Raw genomic sequence first — 9,671 nt, 5'->3', positions numbered from 1 at the left:
CAAAAACCAACAGACCCAGGCCAATTCCTTCTCACTGTAGTTCTCATTTTTTATTTTATTTAAAGAAACACTAAACAAAACATAAAATAGGTAGAAATAATACATGCATTCAGAGAAAAAATAAACAGTAAGAAATCACTGGTTGATGTTTACATATTGTCATTTTACAAATAGTTATTCAAGATACAAAAATGGAACTTGTAAAGTGAGAATTCAAACAGCGAGACTGCAAACAGTTCTGTTCAACTGTTTAATAAAAACTTAGAAATATGGTTATAAATCCTATACACTTATACATGCAGTTATCCATATCTTCAATTGTGTTGAGATATAAAAACCCCAAGCAGGCTAATATCACTCTAAACAGAGAGTAATACTATTGCTGGGTTTCACATTATGACACACCAGAATCAGCACTGGGTTCTTTAGTGACTCTTTTTCCTCAAAGTATCTGTTCATTTCATCGTGTGTCATAAGATCAGCTCTCATAAACTGTTTATAGATTCTACACATGCATGAGTCTTAACATGTATTTCTGTTCTTTCTATATTAGAGGTAGAAATGAAACAAAGCAAGACAGAACAAAACATATTCCTATAAACACATGAAACAAAAAAGACATATAAGACCATTGTGCAAGGACTTCTACCATAGTTCCTGTGTTGTCTCTTGTTATCTTCAACAGAACTGGCTATATCAGACATAGTATAACTGAATATATCAGTATATAACATAATTAATAAACATACAACTTTGTATATAGTATAGAACTTCAGAAACTGGCAGTTATCAAACCAGAATGTATATCGTAGGGTCTTGTCTTCTTCAGTGTAGTTGCCTATAATCCCAAACTTGATACTATCAATCATATTAGTTTTTTATTTTATAGAATCTGAAAATGATTTTATAAGTTCATATAAATTGCACAGAATAGTGGATTACATTTTGGTGTACTTCAACTTACATATAATTTACATGGATTTTTTTTTTTCGGAGGTATTGGCTTGGCTTCCCAGAGTTCTAAGTTCCAACATGGCGTGGATCTCAGGAGACACTGCTAGTTCTCCCCCTGGAAGGGCTGCAGTGGGCTAAACTACTGCCGCTTACAGGGAGGGGAGGTGCTGGCTTGGCTTCCAGGAGTGCTAAGCTCCAGCATGGCGTGCATCTCAGGAGACACTGCTAGTTCTCCCCCTGGAAGGGCTGCAGTGTTGTAGTTCTCATTTTCAGTGAGCTAGGCTTGGCCCAACTCAATCAGATTTGGTTGGGCTGGTTGTTCCACCTTCCTCAGCAGCACCTGCCAGGAGCGAAGAAAGGAAACTCTGATCCCAAAGAGGACAGGTGTAAGCAGCACTACAGGTCTGGCCTCCTTCCCAAACTGCCCTCCAGGGTATCCTGTGCGCTAACCATAATCAGCCCTCACTTGCTGTCAGAGGTCCCTGGACAGTGCTGTTACCATCTGTCCTCCACTCTGCAGGAAGCCTGAAATGCAGCTCCCTTTTCCACCCTTGTGGCCTGTTGCCTCTGTGAGAAAAGAGAGTGGAGTCTGCAGTGTTACTCTAATCATGGGTGCTCCACAGGGTGCTGCTCTATAACCATCTGAGAAGTGAGTGGACAGTGAGAGTGCATCCTGCCTGCCTTTCCTCCACCTTCAGTTCATATACTGATGCACAACACCCTTTTGTGTGCCTTTGTGAGTCTCCTTTTCCCCTATTTTATGTCCATGTGTACAGAGGCCAAGAAGTTAGGCACATTCACCGTAATGTGGGTAGTACCTGGTCTGCTCTCCAGGGTGACTGTGTGGACTTCATAACATGGAAGCACAAGAGACCAGTGTTTGTATCTGCTCTGGTCATTGCATCATGGTCAATACCTGGTACACTGATGGTTTAAGGCACCCACCAGCTCCCTCCACAACGTCTGTGTGGAACTTTGTCATCTGGCATCCCCCAGAGAGTCTTGCTCTGGATACCATGGAAGCACATGGAATGACAGAGAGAAAGCCATGTCCTTCAGAGTGAAGACAACAGCTCCAACCAAGTGATGTATCCTTGGCAGGAGGCAAAGCTTCCCCATGGGAAAGGAAAACCCGAAATGAAGGCAGGATCCCTGGTCTGAGCAGACCTAGTTTTAGACCCAACTCCTCCTTCCTACTTCCCTTGTCAACTTAGACAAGACACCATGCCTCTGAGGTCCTTTCCAGTGTGTCCCCCTGAACTATGGAGATCATATTGGCATCTGCTTCCTAGGGACATCATCAGTGGTGACAAATGACACTTTTAAAGCTTGTGGGCTGGTGTCATGTGTACACAGAGTACAGAATTAGAGGTGAAATCCATGAAGGGGTGGGAGGGAGGTGAACACACTGCACACAGGCCTGGATCCTGCTGTGTGGTAGTGTAAATGACACTCACCTCCTGGACAGGTTTCCTTGGTGGCATCATGAGGGGATAGAAGTTAATCAGACCAGCCATTAATATGTTCCCTAAGCATCTCAATTTCTTCTATGTATTGGTGCTGTGGCCTCAAGTCAGGACCTCACACAGGCTAAGCAAGCACTATGGATGCAGATGCACTCCCAAATTCACCAGCACTGTGCCTACACTCACACCTGTGTGAGTCACCACACCCATGGCCAGGGTGCTCAACTGCTGACAGCTAACCTTCTGATGGCCACATCCTGAGTAGCCCATGCCTTGAGCGTGGGTCACACATAGTGAATTTTGTTCTGGTTTGTATTAGCCAGGCTGAAATTGAGCCCAGGTCCTCACACATGGTAGGCAAGTGCTCTATCTTGAGCTCTCTCCCCAATTCCTTACTTGTTCTTAATGACAGAACATGGCAGACGTGATGGGATGTGACTATCAAAGCTCACAGATAAAATGACTGTGACCAACCTCCTACTCTCTCCCTCCTCTGTTCTTCCTTCCTTCCTCTCTGTTTTGTTTATCCTTCCTCTCTAAATCTCTGACTATCTCTGCATCTTCCCTGAGGAGAGGCTGACTCTTTGCAGAAGGGTAACAGAGAGAGGAGATATCAGACCCCATCCTAACTGTGTTCCTGAGTGTTCGCAAGAGAGAAAGCCTGAGAACAGATTCTGCCGCAGTTGAGCTTCCACAGAACCTGCAGCCTGATCAGGAGAAACTATGGTGGATCCCCTAGCAGCACCTCCTGAATTCCTAACCCATAGAACCAGAGAGCACTGAAGTTTACCTGTTGTGCCTAAGTTTGCTGCCATGCATTCATCAGTGGTCACTGATGCGCTATAGCAGATTTGAGATTCTGCCCCCACCCCTGTCCCTCTTCCACTCCTCCCCTCCCTTATTCTTCCCAGGACTTCTGTTCTTGCTTCTCAAATCCTTCTGGATTAAACAGAATTTTGACTTTGAATCTCTAAATTGTTGGTCCTCTGTCTTCTGCCACACAGACTCAGCTCTGTGCAGCACTAGGGCTGACATGTCTCAGCTTCAGGTATCAGTCCCAGCTCAATGGGGCTGTTCAGATATCCCATGCAGTGACCTCAGCCTCTGTGTTTCCTTGCTTTATTGGGATATAGCGCTGGGTCTTCTCTTCCACTACATTCTGCAGTGCTTTGTCCAAATGTCCACTGGGAGTGGAATAACACACATAGTCCTTTGCTGCGGAGATTCTATCATGCTCGGGGATGAGGCAGTAGAGGGTCACGTGGGGTTCTCTTCACCTGGACACTGTCCCCATCCACACGGGCCTCTAATTTTATACCAACCCTCCTAAGACTGTAATCTTCCAGTTACCTCACACTGCCATTGTCACCTGCAGCCCATTGGGCAGGGCAAGTCATGGACTTAGAACTCACCACTCACTGTCACCAATGCCTTGCCCTAAGCCTGTGCCACTTTATGTGCCCACTTGGTTCAAAGACAATGGGAAATTTTTATAACATCCATCGAGCTCATGAGCTACACCTTAGCTCACACTGAGGACCCCAAGTCCTCAGCTATTTCTTTGTGGGAAACCCAGTGGCCTCTCAATGAGTGATCAACCTAAATTCTCCTGCTGCCCAGCCACCCAGTGATAGAACAGAACAGACAAGACTTTGGGGAATAACTTCAGCCTGGAGCATTTATAGCATGGAGCAACCAACCAGCTGGCCTCTGTGAAGGCTTCAGGGGTTTTATATCAAGGCAGAGCAGATCTGTGACTGAAGACCTCTCCCCCCAGCCTCTGAGGAGTCATGGAGAGCTCTTGGGCCCCCACCATTTTCCCGGCCTGGGCATGAGCCTGGTAGATTCGAGATCTGGGCTGGTTTTTACTACCTGGGACCTGATGCCACTGCTGTTTCCCAGTGCTCATTTTTCCCATTTATTTGCCTCCATGGCCATTATGTTTCTTTAATTATGTACACAAGGCCTCATTATTCTTAATCGGCCTGTGTTCATGTGTCTAATTCTTTTACTGAACTACTGAGAAAGAACTGTCACTTATAGGTGGTGGCATGCTGAGCCAGACTTTATGGAAATTTATTCTGTCCAGAGAAGAGGACATAGGCAACCATATTCATAACAATGTATGGAAATAAACAACAGGGGAACTCAATGAACACCCTGCCTGCAACACTGCACTTTCTATTCTAGGCCATAGACATTACTTGGAAGACAGAGTGCCTCACATTTTAATGGTTGTATTAAAACTACAATACTTTACTTTTGTGATTGTTTTCCTGTTAAGCACTCATAAATTAAAATTAGTAATTTATCATTACAAATATCTAAATTATAAACATGGGTGTGACACTCCCATGGTGCAGCTATCTAACAAAGAAAGTGTATTAGTCTCCTTCATATGAAATAGACATGAGATGAGCTATATGTAATTAAACGTAGAGCAGTTTTGAGGTGTATGTGTCTATAAAGCTAGGAACATAATTAAGAAAATAAAGAAACCTAAGAACTGCAAAAAATTCCTGAATACCTTTGCTATGCCCCGCCAAGAGTCCATGAATACATGAATGAGAAATTGATGCAATCTGTCTGGATTTTCCCTTCTAAGACAAGGTGAGATTAAACAGTTACTTTCAACACACTATGGCCGAGAAGAAACATAATTGCAGTGATATGGAAAACGCAGGACAGGTAAATTACAAGGACATAGGATGAGTGGTGGCCAGGTGTAGGGAGCTGAGTGACAGCCCATTGCTGCCTCCCTGCCTCTCTCTCCTATGGGCACTGCGTCTGCCTACATTAACCATAATCCTTTCCTGCTTATGTCATGTATCTGGATGTCATGGTGACCCTGTTGAATTCACCCCTTAACCTCTTCCTATCCCACCTCCCGTCCTTGGCCTATAAAAGATGTAATCACTTCTGGAGTAAATGGAGGCTTGATTGGATTATTTCAACTTGCTTTCATCTCTCTTTGTCTCCCCCATGTCTTTTATTTAATCCCCAGTCACCCTCCAGGAGTTCTCCATGGATTGATCTGCAGGCTGGATCAAGTGGCACTCAGCATGGGAGCTCCTGGCACGGAGGAGTTAACAAGGGAGCCTTTCGAGATAGCCAGCTTAAACTGAAAGTGAAACCAAATTGAACCAGAGACCTTGGCTGAGGAGTGAGCAAAATGAATCAAGGATTAAAGCTTAAAGCAACAAGACATTAAATCAAATACTGAGGCCTGTGCAGATGACTACCCAGCGTTCTGCCCGAGTCACGGTGAGTGAACGGCGACCCCCTTCCCTTTCCTGGACATAGGTCAAGCATTGAACGAACACAAAGTGTTCGTGGGAGGCCTTATAAAGGCATGAAAGACAAGAGGGATAAGGGTTAGAACAAAAGAATTATTGTGGTATTTTCAATTTATCCATAAGGTTTGCCCTAGAAGGTTCTATAGATACCAAGAGGTGGAATAGAGTAAGAGATGCTTTAAAAGATTATTATAGAGTTTTCGGTCCAGAAAAGGTTGTTGTGACCACCTTTGCATATTAGAATTTAATCTCTGAGCTGCTTGCCCAGAGGCATGCAGATCCTCAGATTGAGGAGACAGTTGCACAAGGCCTTATAGTGCTCCTTCGATAGTGCCTGCCTCCGGCAAGCCTCATGGTGCTCTTAAAATGGCACTTGCTTCACTTTCACCACATCAGCATGGGTCCCTCCCCAAAATTGCGTTTCCGGTGATGGAAACAAAGGTACCTCCCCAAGATGGCGCCATACAGCCAAAAGACTCATACGCCATTCACAGTGGCTGCTTTAAAAAAAAATAAAGACAGCGGTTGCCCAATATGGCCTTACAGCTGCTTTCATTCTTGCTTTTTAAATTCTCTGGCTGATGGCTGGCTCACACCTACAGATTGGCAAAGATTGGCCCGAGTGACTTTATTGGGTGGCGATCATCTTTTTTAAAATCAGAATATACAAAAAATTGCAAAGAAACTGCTAGGTGCAATACACAAGCCAGCAATGGGTTCGACCTTAATATGTTAATAGTAAAAGATACCTATGTGTGCAGAGAAGCTAAAAAAGAGCTTAATCCAACACTTTTCACTCAAATTGAAACAGCAGCTACTTGATCATGGAGAAAGCTGCCTACAAAAGATAATATAAGCTTCTCTCTCACTAGCATTAAGCAAGGCCCAGATAAAACCTTTTCAGAGTTTGATTGTTTGATTGCTGCTGCTAGTGGAACCTTTGGCCACGCTGATGCAGGCACTGATTTTGTTGAACAGCTGGCTTTTAAAGGTGCCGGCACCATCTGCTTGGCCGCTATCAGACCTCATAAAAATAGAACAGGCCTGACAGAATATATACACCTTTGCTGTGACTGCTGCCTTGCAGGGGTTTGCAGTTGGACAATTCTTGTCTCAGAAGCATGAACAGGACTGTTCTGCCTGTAGAGAGACTGGTCATTTTACAAAAAAGACTCCAGAGGTGGAGATTCCAATGTCAATTACTTTGACTCATTTAACTGATCAGAGTGATATTGGTCTTGTCTCTTAAGTTTAATTTCAGCATATGTAAGGATGGGGACAACTGCTAAAAAAATGAGACACACTATGGTAGTTATTATTGTCTTCTCTAATGTCAGATCTTAAAAACCTAAGGAGCCTTCATCATCCTGTAATGATTTGATTAGTTCTATAATATGCAGTGTGTATTTAATGTGCTTAAAGATGGACACAACTGTTTGGAGGAAACTAGAGACAATTAAGTAAACAGTAAAGATCTCCAGTAGACTTGCTTTGAAATCTGTATTTCTTTAAATCTTTTTTTTAAAAACTGTTTTGTTCTGTTTTGATATGTTTGGTATTGCCCTCTTTGGGATGAGGAACAAGTGTATAGGACTAATAACCACCTTACTGTGTTTTTGTAGGATCATTGAGCAGAACTGTTGGCAGTGTCACTGTTTGAATGTCACTTTACATGCTTTGGTTTTGTAACCTAAACAGCTATTTCTAAGATGACAATATGTAACTTATTAACTGTTGATTTCTTACCATTTATTTTTCTGTAATTCTGTATTAAGATCACTAGAAAACAAGCCAGACAGATAATAAAAAATTGCCTTTCTTGTGCAATGCACCTCCCAATTCCACACTTTGAGGTTAATCCTAGAGGACAATCCTCAATGCAGTATGGCAAATGGATGTCACCCACTTTCCTGAGTTTGGCAATCTTAAAAATGTTCATGTAACTATATATATTTTTAATGGTTTCATTTATACCTCTCCCCAGACTGGCAAAGCTACCAAAAGTTATTAGCCATATATTAACTACCTAATCAGTTGTGAGATGCCCACAACAATTAAAGATAATGGTCCAGACTATGCTAGTTCTGCCTTTGCTCATTTCTGTCAACATCTTAATATTGATCATATAAAAGGCATACCTTATAACCCTCAAGGTCAAGACATAGTTAAAAGGGCACATCTCTCCCTAAAATTCACTATTGATAAAATAAAAAAGGAGAAATGGTACTCCACAAGGAGGACACCTAAAAATATTCTATCTCATGCCTTATTCATCATTAATTTTTAAAAATTTGGATGCTTCTGGACAGTCAGCAGCCATGCATTTTTGGCATACTGAAACACAAAAGCAATTTGCTTCTGCACTATAGAGAGACCCCCTAACTAATTCAGGGCATGGTCCTGATCCCATTCTCATATGGAGATGCAGTTCAGTGTGTGTTTACTCTCAACAAGATAGAGAAGCTAGATGGCTACCTGAATGCCTCGTAAAATAAGTAGACAGTTCTTCAAAGACCCCATGCAACGCCCAGGAATAATGTCATTTCCTGAGGCACAATCCCCTGTGTTCTCTTACAGGTTACACAACTCCCCGGAGCCTTATGCTGCCTAGTCAGCCTTCTTCTTGAGCTGTACCACACCTATGGTGGATTTCAACCCCTGCCAAACAGACTACAAGTGCTGACAGCCATGCATAGAACCACATGACTGTGGAAGAGGCTCTTCTTGGTCTGGAGGAACATACAGCAGCCAAATAGACTGTGTCCAGTGTTATGCAAAGCATGCTCTAAGACATAGGAGAATGACTTCATACAGAGACAAGAACAAATGGCTGTCAACCCCTTCTCCTCGATATGTGTGTGGGGGGGAGAGTTTTTCCCTTATCTAGTGCCCCTTTTGGGTCCCCTAGCTGCCCTATTGCTTCTCCTTTCTGTGAGTCCTTGTATTTTTCAGAGGATTATGATGTTCATTAATAACCAGATAGATGCGTTTATGGCAAAGCCCATTCAGGTACACTATCATCAGCTGGAGATGGAAGATCAATAAATCTACTGGGATGGAATTCCCACAAGTGGCCCATATGATGATGCAGCCTAACTGCCCTGGGGCAATGGACAGGCAGTCAGTGATGGGCAACTAGGACATGCATGTAAATTCCAACGGCCACCTAAGACAGGCACAGGACCAACTGCTGTTCTGCAAGCCCATGACTGGTAAGGCCTGTTTGGGTTCATGCAATGAGGTCCTTGACCTAAGACATACACTGTCCAACAGGGCCTGCCATACTCTTGATTAAATAATATAAAAAGGGAGGAGATGTAGGGAGCCGAGTGACAGCTCATTGCTGCCTCCCTGGCTCTCTCTCCTATGGGAACTGCGTCTGCCTACATTAACCATAATCCTCTCCTGCTTATGTCATGTATCTGGATGTGATGGTGACCCTGTTGTATTCACCCCTTAACCTCTTCCTGTCCCACTTCCTGCCCTTGGCCTATAAAAGATGTAATCACTTCCAGAATAAACAGAGGCTTGATCGGATTATTTCAACTTGCTTTCATCTCTCTTTGTCTCCCCCATGTCTTTTATTTAATCCCCAGTCACCCTCCAGGAGATCTCCACAGATTGATCTGCAGGATGGATCAGCCAGGATCTAGTAGGAAGGAAAAGAAAAGAAAATAAATTTACATAGCAAGTTGATGAAAATATTCTGGAAGAGAACACTGGTGAAGGTTTCACAATATGGAGAATGCACTTAATTCTACCAAACTTGTCAACTGAAACAAGACTAAAGTCTTAAATTTTATTTATAATGATTCTATTACTGGCATATCTCTGGAAAATAAGAGTAGCAGTACATAGAATAATAAGTAAATCTAGACAAGAGAGGAATGGCAGGTGTGGGTCAAGATCTACTCTCAGGAAAAGCTCAAGAGGTGATTCCTGCAAGTGTGGGTGA

At 43.1% G+C, this 9,671-nt stretch overlaps 1 long non-coding RNA gene across 1 annotated transcript; it reads left to right on the top strand.

Annotated features, from left to right (window-relative positions):
* The first annotated feature begins 5,436 nt into the window (after positions 1-5,436).
* LOC134475014 (uncharacterized) lies at positions 5,437-9,253 on the top strand. The gene is made up of 2 exons (XR_010046008.1): positions 5,437-5,684; positions 8,294-9,253. It is a non-coding gene; the product is annotated as an uncharacterized LOC134475014 (long non-coding RNA).
* Positions 9,254-9,671: the final 418 nt, after the last annotated feature.

The sequence above is a fragment of the Cavia porcellus genome, unplaced genomic scaffold (genome assembly GCF_034190915.1).
Source record: "Cavia porcellus strain 051 isolate PalLab524CR breed Dunkin Hartley unplaced genomic scaffold, mCavPor4.1 scaffold_50, whole genome shotgun sequence".
In the NCBI taxonomy this organism is placed as follows: domain Eukaryota; kingdom Metazoa; phylum Chordata; class Mammalia; order Rodentia; family Caviidae; genus Cavia; species Cavia porcellus.
This window is presented reverse-complemented; position numbering and strand designations above follow the sequence as displayed.